Here is a 6,789-nt window from a genome sequence, read left to right on the forward strand (position 1 = left end):
TTTGAATTTAAGCTCACATGTGAAGATTGAGTTCTAAATTATTTACTTACGGGCACAATTATTTGATTGAATGGTCAATTTTGATTTAATATTTACTTTCAATTAAAAAAAGGTATCTTTCCAATTGAAAATTTGAAGATGGATATTCTGTTTACACGGATTCTAATAAGTTGAATTAGTCAAAATTACTTTTATACCTATGTGCACTAAAACAATGAGGATTTTATACTTATTCTTAGTACATACATCTTTTCTGTTAATTATTGTTAGTTGGACAGCTGTTATTTCTGACCCGGAAATAGCAGCACTATTTATGGGTAGCTTGGACAGCTGTTCGTCCTTATCTATGAATAGCGGTTGTATTTATGGGTGGTTTGGATAGTTGTTTGTCCACTTGCCAAAAATTAGTAAATGGTTATTATTTACTAATTTTAGAGATTCCCTTTTGGACACCTTGCAACCAATTCTATTATTGGCTGTTGAGTTGTCTTAATCTCAGCCGTTGGTTTGTTTTAATCTCGGTCGTTGGTTTACCAATGAGAGTAGTATAAAAAGGGGTCTAGGGGGCATTTGGAGAAAAAGGAGGAAGCTTTTGGAGAAGCAGTTTGCAGTGTTAGCAAACAGTCTTGCAGTGTTAGCAAGGGCACAGTGAGGAAGCTTTTGGAGAAGCAGTTTGCAGTGTTAGCAAATAGTCTTGCAGTATTAGCAAGGAAGCTTTTGGAGAAGCAGTTTACAGTGTTAGCAAACAGTCTTGCAGTGTTAGCAAGGAAGCTTTTGGAGAAGCAGTTTGTAGTGTTAGCAAACAGTCTTGCAGTGTTAGCAAGAGCGCAGTGTTAGCGCAGGGATAGCAGTGAGAAATATCAGCGGAAGAAATTAGGAGGTTGTCGGAGTTCTGCCAGTGTGAGGCAAGGAATTTTGTATCTCTTGATTTGCTGAAGTTTAATATAATTTCTCATCTGTAGAACTGGTTTTCCCTTAGGGGTTTTTTCTAGGGACAATTTGTCCGAAAATATTGTGTTGATTCTGTTGCGCATTTCTTTCCATATTTTAAGTGAAGTTGCAGTTGTGTTATTTTTCGATATTAGCTAGGAATTTATTTTTAGCAGTTTAATAATCATTTGTGATAGGAGATTAATAATCAGTGATTGCAATAGTTTGATTTTTCACATGGTATCAGAGCATTGTTAAGGGTAGAAGAGTTTTGCCCTAGGAAAAAAATTTTGATCTCTTTAGATTTATTATTGCTTTAAACCCTTGAGATGGCTTCAGCTGGTTTGAGAGATCAGGATAGATTGGATGGTGCCTCAAATTTTGGTGTCTGGAAGGCCAGAATTTCTTTATTGTTGGAAGAGAATGGTATCAAGGATTATGCTACCAGTGGTGTACCTGTACCAACGGATGCAACACAGCTTGCAGCATATAGGAAGGACGATGCCAAAGCGAGGAGGATTATCCTTGATGGTGTCAAGGATCATATTGTTCCACATATCTCAGAGCTAGATACATCAAAGAAGATGTGGGACGCCATTCTAAATCTGTACCAGAATGCTACTACTAACAGGAAGTTGATTCTCAGAGAGAAGCTAAAGAATACTCGGATGAATCAGGGAGAAGACGTCACAAGTTACCTCACCAGGCTCAGACTTGTCAAGGATGAGTTAGCAGCTGTTGGAGATAGCCCTAGTGATGACGAGCTAGTGAGAATAGCCCTAAATGGGTTTACTAAACAATGGAGTGTCTTTGTTCAAGTTGTCAGTGGATGAGATACTTTACTGAGTTGGGATCGACTATGGACTGATTTCACTCAGGAGGAGTTTAGACTAAGTCTTGTCAATGGGGCCAACAAGAGTCAGAAAAATGAGGTGGAACAAGAGAACGTTGCCCTAGCGGGTAAAGGGAAAGCAAAGAAGGGATCTAGCAAAGGATCAAATTCACAAAGTGAATAGAAGAAGAAGGACCTTTCTAAGGTCAAGTGCTTTGGATGTCACGAGTTTGGCCACTATGTCAGTGATTGCCCAGAGAAGAAAAAGGGTAAGAAGCAGGTGGCAGCTTCAGCAAGTGCAGAAGAACTCTCCAGCAGAATGGAAGATGAGTTTGCACTCATAGCTTGTATGGTTAGCTCAACCTCACAGTGTGTTTGGTATATAGATAGTGGGGCGTCATTTCATATGACAGGAGTTAGAGAGTACTTCTCTAGTTACAAGGAGGAGGACACCAACATCCAGATTTCTATGGGAAACTTGTCCAAAATCAACCCTGTTGGGAAAAGGACTGTTTAGTTTCAGAGGGAGAATGGAAAGATAATTCCTCTTCATCATGTGTTATATGTGCCGGGCTTAGGTATGAATTTGATTTCTGTATCTGTTCTTCAGGATAGGGGGTATAATGTACTCTTTAGAGGGACACATGTGTTGATTAAGCACAAGGATTCGAAATCACCCATAACTATTGGAGTTAGGAGTGGTCGCCTTTATAGATTGCAGTTTGATACTCCTAAGGCACTTATGAGCAACAAAAATACTAGAGATCTTGGAGAGCTATGGCATAGGAGGTTGGGCCATATTCATCATGGAGCACTTAGATTGCTTCGTGAGATAGTGACAGGTGTTCCGGAGGTGAGCACAGAGCATGACGATACATCTAAGGAGAAAGATGTAGATCCCACTTTATATAGACAGTTGATTGGTTCGCTTATGTATTTGGTCAACACTAGACCAGATATAGCATTTGCAGTAAACTCTCTTAGTCAGTTCATGGTTGAACCAAAGAGAATGCATTGGATAGCGGCTAAGCATGTGCTACGTTACTTGTGTGGTACAGTCGAGTATGGGATCAGATATGTTTGAGGTGAAGGTATCAGGTTGATAGGCTATACTGACGCAGATTGGGCAAGAAGTACAACAGACAAAAGGAGCACTTCAGGGTGTTGTTTCAGCTTGGGATCAGGAGTTGTATCTTAGTTCAGCAGGAAGCAGAAGTCTGTGGCTCTAAGTTCAGCAGAAGTAGAATACAAGCAGCTAGCATGGCGACATGTGAAGCTATATGGCTTCGGAAGTTGTTAGTAGCCTTGTTTGGTCAGAAGGTTGAAACTACTGTGATACATTGTGACAATCAGAGTTGCATCAAGTTGTCTGAAAATCCAGTGTTTCATGATAGGTCTAAACATATAGATATCAGATATCACTTCATCAAAGATTGTGCACAAAGGGATACTCAGGAGTTTGTGGGAGCTCCTAGGAAGAGTACTAGACAGCGAAGAGAACCAGCCAAGTTCAATGACTATGTTAGTCAGTTGGTAGATAGTGAGCCTTCTAGCTATCAGGAAGCTGCAGAACATCAGGTATGGCGAGATGCTATGGTTGAGGAATATTCTTCAATAATGCAGAATGATGTGTGGGAGGTAGTACCTAGACCAATAGATAGGGCTGTAGTTGGATCACGCTGGATTTATAAGATAAAGCACGGTGCAGATGGTAGCATCGAGAAATACAAGGCTAGGTTTGTGGCAAAGGGGTTCTCTCAGAAGGAGGGAATAGACTATGAGGAGACATTTGCTCCAGTTGCCAGGTATACTTCTATACGAGCTGTAATCTCACTTGCAGCACAGATGGGATGGCAGATCCATCAAATGGATGTCAAGACAACATTCCTCAATGGTGAGTTGAAGGAGGAGGTATACATAGAACAACCAGAAGGCTTTGTAGCACACAGCAAAGAGACCCACGTGTGCAGATTGAAGAAAGTTGTTCGACTACAATACATACCTACAGATGAGCAGGTAGCAGACATTCTGACGAAGGCTTTGGGAAAGCCCAAATTTATCTTCTTCAGAGATAAGATGGGTGTCATGCAGAACAGCTTCCTCGCTAAGAGGGAGTGTTAATTATTGTTAGTTGGATAGCTGTTATTTCTGACCCGGAAATAGCAGCACTATTTATGGGTAGCTTGGACAGCTGTTCGTCCTTATCTATGAATAGCGGTTGTATTTATGGGTGGTTTGGACAGCTGTTTGTCCACTTGCCAAAAATTAGTAAATGGTTATTATTTACTAATTTTAGAGATTCCCTTTTGGACACCTTGCAACCAATTCTATTATTGGCTATTGAGTTGTCTTAATCTCAGCCGTTCGTTTGTTTTAATCTCGGTCGTTGGTTTACCAACGAGAGTAGTATAAAAAGGGGTCTAGGGGGCATTTGGAGAAAAATGAGGAAGCTTTTGGAGAAGCAGTTTGCAGTGTTAGCAAACAGTCTTGCAGTGTTAGCAAGGGCACAGTGAGGAAGCTTTTGGAGAAGCAGTTTGCAGTGTTAGCAAATAGTCTTGCAGTATTAGCAAGGAAGCTTTTGGAGAAGCAGTTTGCAGTGTTAGCAAGGAAGCTTTTGGAGAAGCAGTTTGCAGTGTTAGTAAATAGTCTTGCAGTGTTAGCAAGAGCGCAGTGTTAGCGCAGGGATAGCAGTGAGAAATATCAGCGGAAGAAATTAGGAGGTTGTCGGAGTTCTGCCAGTGTGAGGCAAGGAATTTTGTATCTCTTGATTTGCTGAAGTTTAATATAATTTCTCATCTGTAGAACTGGTTTTCCCTTAGGGGTTTTTCCAGGGACAATTTGTCCGAAAATATTGTGTTGATTCTGTTGCGCATTTCTTTCCGTATTTTAAGTGAAGTTGCAGTTGTGTTATTTTTCGATATTAGCTGGGAATTTATTTTCAGCAATTTAATAATCATTTGTGATAGGAGATTAATAATCAGTGATTGCAATAGTTTGATTTTTCACATTTTCACACTGAATTGTAATTGTTTAGGTTGATATTAAGTAGATACCTCTGTTCAGAGGAAACCATCCGTCCCACATTTAGATTATTCGGTTATTTTATCTTGAGTACAGTTCATTTATTAGAGAGCACTTAATTATAATGCTATGTCAACCTCTGAGGCAGCTGAGGAATCTCAAATAAAATATTTGGGAAGCACATTTTTTCTTAATATTATATTACTCAAATGTGATGTGTTGTCAATAGATTTTTGATCTATTGAAAGAAGTTGAATGACTCATAAAAAGAAATTATATTAGATTATTCAAACGTTTAAATGAAATAACTTGATTCAGTGTGAATTCAAAGCTATTAGGATTTAGCCATTGCCCTATACCATCGCCTTCTGCACATGGAAAGCCGAATTGCCATAATTATTATTACGATTGCGTAAGCCACGGGCTACGTCAGAAGCCGCTTTGAAAGAAATCTGCACCCTTCAACATTTTGCACTTCTAGGCTTTATCTGCTGGGAATGTATTCAATGAAGGAGTCGACAAAAAATTATTGTTTGTAAAGAGTTGAGAATTTCTGCCTTTCTTTTCATAGGTTTTACTAATATATTGTTTACATCTTATATTTCTTTACTATAAAGAACAGAATAAATATTTTAATGAAGGTTATTTAAAAAAAAAATGTTTACATTGGTTTCTCATAATTGAACTGATATTAAATATTAAATTTAATAGTAAATGATATTTTTCTATTTATTTATACTTTCAAAAAAAAATTAGTAGTATGTGAAAATTTAGTAAGGGTGAAGTAATTGTGTAGAGTTGTAAATAGGAGTAGATTATTTTCCTACTTCTCTCAAAAAGCATGTGTTTCTTTTGAAAAATCTGAATAAGGCAATCAAATTTCAAGAATTGGCGTAAATGAATTTAATAATTCTTATATAATTTGAAAGGAAACCTAAAATTTGGAGTTTGTACTTTTAAGCTTCCTTAGTTTTATCTAATTCTAAGTAGGAAAAGCATTACTTGCCCATATTAATCAATAAGATGATCATGTGTGACTAAACAAGTGGTGTGTATGGCTGTACACAGCATAGATGATACTAAATAATAAAAGTTATATTCTATCTCTAATAAAATTTACAAATGAAGCAAAAATTTATTTATATCATTATTAAAAAAGAATTTATTTCATGACTTTTTTTTATTTTATTAATAATTTAAAAAATTATAATAAAATAAAATAATTATGTGTGGCACCTAGTTAAAAAATTTGATTAAATGAAATATTTTAACATCAATTTAATATTATATTATTTAAACTTAGATTCAAAATATATTTCACTTAGTGCTATTAAAAAATGGTCTTATAAAAAAATAAAAATGAAAAAAATGTAAAATGCCTTGAAAACATAAGTTCAAACATAAGTAAGGCAAGAGCCTATAATGCATTGGTAAATTGTGAGCCTTTCATTGAGGTGGTCACTAGCGAATCTACTAAATAACTTAGGCTTCAGCCGTTTACCTAGAAAAATGAAGATTTGTGCACATGGATTAATTATAACCACTCATGGATTGTTACTCAATTTAGTAACACATAAAAATTTGTAATTAGAAATAATTATTTACTGCAGAATAAGTATAAAAAAGCTCAGTATCGACCATTGAATCAAATGTTTTTAATATCAGGTTAATCTATTAGACGTGGGTATAAACAAGATAGAGTGTCTTAAAAGCTTCATTAAAATAATAATTATTCATCCTTTTATTACTGAGGGTGTATATAAAATCGATATTGATCATTCAACCCATAAAAGAAAATGTAAACCAAAACTCTAGTCATTAAATATTAAGAAACTATTGTGTAACTTATTTGATTAGATATATTGCGAGCAAATGTTGAGCTGTACGGTTGAACAGTCAAAGCTCTTTCTGGCTATTTAATCAGCCATGAGGACAAAGCTTTGCTCAAGCGGAAAATATCATATCAGTTGCCTGTTAGATTTGTGATATACTGACTTGTTGCTGGA

The sequence above is a fragment of the Cupressus sempervirens genome, chromosome 9 (assembly GCF_028749045.1).
Source record: "Cupressus sempervirens isolate cs-2001-9-10 chromosome 9, ASM2874904v1, whole genome shotgun sequence".
Classification (NCBI taxonomy): domain Eukaryota; kingdom Viridiplantae; phylum Streptophyta; class Pinopsida; order Cupressales; family Cupressaceae; genus Cupressus; species Cupressus sempervirens.